Genomic DNA, 6,718 nt, shown 5'->3' with positions numbered 1-6,718 from the left:
GCCCAATCTCTCTTTTCAATGTTCCCTCCTCCCTTCCCTCCCCCCAGTTGGAATTTAATCTCCTTAAGGGTAGTTGTTTGCTTACATTCGCATGTCCAAGACTTCATACAATCTCTGACACATAGTAAGTTCTTAACCAATTTTAACTACCTAGCTATTTTCAGGTCAAGGACTGTTTCATTTATGTTTTGGTATATCCAGCCACTAAGGCAGCTAGGTGGCACAGTAGATAGTGCACTAGACTAGAAATCATAAAGACTCCTCTCCCTGAGTTCAAACAGCCTCAAAGACTTACTAGCTGTGTGATCCTAGGCAAATCACTTAACCCTGTTTGCCTCAGTTTCTTCACAGTGGATAGTGTCAGGCCTGAGTTCAAATCTAACCTCGTACATTTAGTAGCTATGAAAACCTGGGCAAGTCGCTTCATTTTCTTTGCCTCAGTTTTCTTATCTGTAAAATGAGCTGGAGAAGAAAATGGCAAACTACTTAAATATTTTTTGCCAAGAAAACTCCAAATGGGGTCACAAAGAGTCAGACATGACAACTGAATAACAAAATGACAAAGTTGTTTCTATTTGGGGGCCAGGAAACCCATCCTGGATTCATTCCAATTATCCTATCATGTAAAATGTCATCTCACTAAACAGCCTACTCTATGCCTCTAGCGTTAAAAAGTCAAGTCCCCATATATGTTTTCTCTATTTTTTTAAAGCTGTTATCAAAATGCCTGTCATGTATCAGGTTACAATTATTATTTCATTTGATTCCCAAAATAACGCTATGATCCTCATTTTATACTTCAGGAAACTGAGGCAGTCAGAGATTGTGACTTGCCCAGAGTCACACAATGTGTAAGTATCCAAGGCAAGATTTGATCATATGTCTTCCTTACTCCATGCCCAACACTCTTTCAGCTGTGCCATCTAACTGTTTTCAAAATCATTTAGAATCACAGAGTGGAAAAATTGGAAAGGACCTCAGAGTTATTGAATCCAAGCATAGCTGATCAGAAATGCTCTCCATCATACAATAAGAGCCAGCATAGACCACTTTGGGTTTTGCAAAGTATTTGAAAGTATTATTTAATCTGATTCTCACAACAACCAAATTAAGTAAATACCTTGATCATTATTAGTTCATCTCTATTTTACAGATGAAGAAAGTGGCACACAGAAAGTCTAAGTGGCTGGCCCATTCTCTCCCAGCTATGAAGAGGCAAAGGTGAGACTCAAACACTGGTTCACCAGACTCCCACTTCAGTGCTTCTTCCACAATGCCACATAATGCCTGTATCCTTGGCAAAGGATCATGCAGTTACTCCCCAGCTGCCAATGTCTCCATAGGGCTGTTATTGACAACATAAACTTGGACTCAGATGAAATGGAGAGCAGGAAATTGCTCCTGTCTCAGCTTCCCTCCGAAATAATGATCCCTGAAAGGCTGTAGGCTCTCAGTTGCCTCTCATTTTAAGGTTAATGCCAGCTGAGAAGCCTCCATTAGTGGCTTGTGAATTTCTAGACATACAACTTTAATTAAGCCACCAGAAAGTAACACTTAGACCTCATAGCTTCAAGTACCACAGTGAAGGCAAGATATTAAAGTCTGTTAGAGGCTCTGAGTCATTTTTGCAAAAGGTGGTAAAGAAGTCATTGTAAGCAGCCCTCTGGTGGTCCCTCACCTTTGCAGCAAACTGGCCTTGTTTCTGTCCCAAAGGGAATGTTTTGCTAGGATGATTATGGTGCTGAAACAAATGAGTTTCAATCAAGATGGCCCCAGGGACCCTATAGATGGATCTCTTCGAGGCCAAATTATAAGATTTTGTCCTAAAAGATCATTCTACTGTCTGTAAGTTCCAGTATACTTTTTTTTAGTTAACAATTTCCATAGCTGATACCTCACCAGTTAAGAAATAAAATAAATAAATGTGAAAGAAGAGAGAAGGTAGAAAACAGTCAGAAAGGAAGAATAATAAAGTTCAGTTGTACTTACTCTCTCCCCATTTTATAACACTAGGCAGATATTTACTAAAGGCTGGTTCCCAGAGCCAAAGGCACTGTCAAGCTCTTACATCTTCCAGAGATTCAGAATGTAATAAGTGACAGGTAAGAACTCTGTTTCCCCTAAGAATTTCTTAACCCTTTAGAGAATTGCAAACATTATGAGTCCTTTTCTAGATTGGGAGAACAGGGCAAGAGAGAAAGAAAATCTTTGGAAAAAGTAGTGGATTCAACTCTACCACCACAAACTAGATGTATGACCTCATACAAGTAACTCCATCTATCTGAGTCTCAGTTACTGTGCCTATAAAATGGAGATAATATCATTGTTCCTACCTCTTTCACAAAGTGGTTGTGAGGGGATCACTTTGCAAGCTATAGAAATCTATTGGGTTGAACGGGAGAAAACACAACCTACACACAAGCAGATAAATAAGAACATAAAAGTAATTTCAGGAATGGGCCAGGATTGGGTTTGAAGATGGGGTCAAGAAAAAAAAAGCATTGTATGGGAGGCGGCACCCAATCTGTGTTTCAAAGGACTCCAATTGTCCTTCCAGTTGCCATCTGTGACAAATGTTTAGCTTTACGAAGATGTAATATGACAGAGCTACTAGAGTGATAGACTGATATCTATTAATTGTGTAACCCTCAAGCAGTCACTTAACTTCGTTGATCATCTGTTTCCTCATCTATAAAACAGGGGTATTAACCTTATAGGGCTCTTGTGAGAATTGAAGAGATTATATGCATAAAGTATGTTGCAAACCTTAAAGTGTTAAATGATTGTCAATCTGATATATGTAAGTATATGCAGAATTATACAAAATTAAAATGAATACAAAGATAATTGGGGAAGAAGGACACGAGCAACTGAGTAGGAGTGATCACAGAAGATTTCACATATAAGGTGGTTACTATACTGTGTCTTGAGTGAAACAAGATATTCTAAAAGGTAAGAGATAATGTATTTCAGGCAATGAATATAGGCAGAAGAAAGATCCAGAGATGGGAAATGGACTGTCCTACACTAAGTATAGGAAATAAGCCAATATGGCTGGGTCATATAGTTCATGGAAGCGACTAATCCACTCCAATAAGCATTTATTAAGCAACTACATAGGGAGGCAGCTAGATGGTTTGGTGGATAGAGTCTGGTACTGGAGTCAGGAAGACCTGAATTTAAATCCCGCTTCAGACACTCACTTTCTATGTGACCTTAAGCAAATCATTTAACCTCTGTTTGCCTTAATCTATTGGAAAAGGAAATGGCAAACTATTCCATTATCTTTGCCAAGAAAACCCCAGATTCAGGAGGAGCCTGACAAGAATGCTTAACAGCAAGCACCTACTATGTGCTGAGTACTATACTAAGTGCTAGGGATACAATTAATAAAAAGAAATTCCCATGCCCTCAAAAAGTTTACAATCCAATGTAATTTAATTATAAAATTAATGTATAAGATTGGGAAGGTCAGAAGCAGCCAGTCTATTTTAGCAAACGGAAGATCTGATGCTAGGGGTAATAGAAAGTCACTGAGGTTTACTGGAGTTAGAGAAGTGGAGTGCCATGAGCAGGGCTGTGCATTAGGAAAATCACTTCAGCAGGTATGGGAAAAATGGATTTGAGTAGGAGGAGAGAAGACAAGGATACTGAATAGGAATCTATTACAATAGTTCAAACAAAAAGTGATGAGGGCCCAAACCAAGGTGATACCTATGTGAGTAAAGAGAAGGGGATATATGGAAGAAATGTGGAGATAAGAAAAGACAAGATATGACGATTGGTTGGATATGTGGGTTGAGTTAGAGGAATTAAGAATGACACTGAAGCTGAGTACCCCAGTGACTGGAAGAATGGTGATGCGCTCCACAATAATAGGGAAGTTCAGAAGAATGGTAGTTTTAGAAGGAGAGATGAGGGTGTTTTTTTTAGACAGTACAAGTTGGAGATGCGTGAGGGACAGACAGTTCAGAAGGTCCCAGTATAGATTTTGTCATTTATATCAAGATATATAGTATCACCAGGTTAAATTGATATTGATGGTGAACAAGCCCTTTGACTCTACTTTTTCATTACTATGAATAAATCAAATAAAATAGTGGGGGGAGGAGGGACTCTCTCCTCTAGTTTAAGTTGTTTCCTCGTTAAGGAAGAGATATTAAGGTAGTTGTACTATCTCTTTAAGAGTGCATTACTCCATCATTCTGTAGTTTCTAACAACTGCAACTCCATCCTTTCAGCTGTTTGGGAGATGTCTGAATCAGCTGTCAGGGCTGCATTTCAGCTGAAGTAAGAGTGGGGCCTTTTGACTTGACTGCAAATGCCTGTGCAAGCCTCTAGTAGAGCTTATGGCTGCCTCTGCACAATGTTTGCTGAAGTTCATAGTTCATGCATGTAGGAAGAAATTGATTATAGGGTGTAGAAAAAGTGAGAAAATAAAATCAATGAACAATATCTCTCCCTCCTAATCTCTTCCTGTCCCATTGGGAACAAAAAAAAAGGAAAACGAAAAGAAGAAAACCCTTGCAACAAATATGCATAATCAAGCTAAACAAAGGCCTGAAAATGGCCATGTCCCAAAATATGTAGAATTAGATCTGCACCTTGGGTCCCTTATCACTCTGTCATGAAGTGACTAGCATGACTCATCACCAATCCGCCTGAATCTTGTTTGGTCATCGCATTCATTAGAGTTCTTGGGTCTTTAGAAGTCATTTGTCTTTATGATATTACTGAATATCATAAAGTTGTGCTTACTTCACTCCTTATCAGTCACTTCATAGAAGTCTGACCAGGTTTCTTTGAAATCATCTTTTATTGTTTCTCAATGCACAGTTCTATTATATTCATATACCATAATAGGCTCAGCCAATTCTAAATTGATGAGCATCTCATTAGTGTCCAGTTCTTCGTCATCACAAAAAAAAAAGCTGCTATATTTTTGTGTATATGCATTCCTTGAATTGTTAGTGACTTGGAACAATTTTTTCTTCCCAGATAACTGTTGTTACGGAGAAGCCTAATTGCCAGTGCCTTTGTTAAAGTTTTTTTAGGGATGAAGTGAGGTACTAATAAGTTATTATTAAGATGGTTTACTTCATTCTAACATAGCAATGACATATAACAAAGATACGTCATTTAATGTCACTAGATTCAACCCCCTCATATCCATAGGAAATGCATCTGATCATCAGGGCAGGGCACACTGACTAGTGTGATATTTAAACATACATCAAATGGCAGAGAAGGATCAATGAGGTCCCAAGGACAGCTCTATTGACTTTTTAAAGAAAACTAATCTCTGTTTCAGGGAAGGAGGAAATACTAATCCTATCCCTGCTAGCTTTAGGCTGGATTTCTTCCTTAGAAAATTGCTCATTAATAATCTTCAGCCATTTATATATTGAATAATCATTCTTATACACTTGAATCAGCTACTTACACATGTTGGAGATGGGATATTTATCAAAGAAACTTGCAGATTTTTTTTTCTCAGTTACCTGGGAAGTGTTACATTTTAAGGAAAGATTCCTATAGTTGTTATTCCTTAACCACTGGGAATAAAGGCATATAACATGAGCACTGGAAAGGACCTTAGAGGTCTAGGTCAACCCTCTCATTTTAAAAATGAAGGAATAGTCCAGATAGACTAACTTGCCTAAGATAATGCAGGTAGCAAACAGAGGAGCTGAGATTTAAACCAGTTTTCTCTGGGGAAAAAAAAAGCTCTTTCTTTTCCATTATGGTGACACTAAGTTATTCTGAATATTACTGTACTATTTCATAGAGTAAACTGACTATCAGTGATATGAAAGGACCTGACCAAAATCACCCACTAAGTATACAGCACAGCATTAATCCTACCAGCGATGTGACAGGGCAATGAGACTTCTACAATCTTATTGGATACTTAGATTCAGTGATTCTAAAACTTAGATTCTCAACTATTAAAGTTCATGTTCAAAGAGGACATAGAGGTCATTTAGTACAAACATCTTATTGTACAGATGAGAAAACTGAGGCTTGTGATGAGAGATAGTAACTTGCCTGAGTATAGTTTTTAATTTAAAAAAAAAAACCCTCATTATCTGGACCTAGCTTCCCTACAGACAGTGAGCCTCTGCTCTATGCATTCTCAACCCTATTGTCTGAGATCTACTCTTTTCTCTAGAATTTTCCCTGACTGGCATCTCCCATGCTCTGTGCAACCTTGCCAAATGAGATTTCTCTGATTCTAACATCAAAAGTGGGAAAAAACAGATGTTCCTAAATTTCCCTCCTTATAACATTCCTGGCTCTCAGCTACATCATTAAGCATCTCTGTTATGTGAAATGAGATTGAATCATTCATATGATCATAGATTTAGAGCTACAAGTGAACATCAAAACCATCTAATTCAACCTCCTTAATTTAAGGATGAGATCACTGAAGCCCAGGAACGTTGGGTCTTTCCCATGTCACACAAGTAGAGGCAGGATTTGAACCCAGATCTAGAATTAGTAGTTCTTCCATTGTACCATATTGTTGGAGCAACTTTTGTGTTCCAGGCAAGGAGACTGCCTCTTATGGGATCAACAATCCCTTTACTCCTGCTAGACTTGTAACATCCATCCGCTAGTGGAATTGCCAATGAATCCTGCCCCCTCCAAAAGCAATGACCTGGTTCTTTCCTTGGGACTTCAGTGATAATGATTCTTTCATATCTTTTTGACTTAA

The sequence above is a fragment of the Notamacropus eugenii genome, chromosome 4 (assembly GCF_028372415.1).
Source record: "Notamacropus eugenii isolate mMacEug1 chromosome 4, mMacEug1.pri_v2, whole genome shotgun sequence".
NCBI lineage: Eukaryota > Metazoa > Chordata > Mammalia > Diprotodontia > Macropodidae > Notamacropus > Notamacropus eugenii.
The sequence above is the reverse complement of the archived record's forward strand: the minus strand, read 5'-3'. Positions refer to the sequence as shown.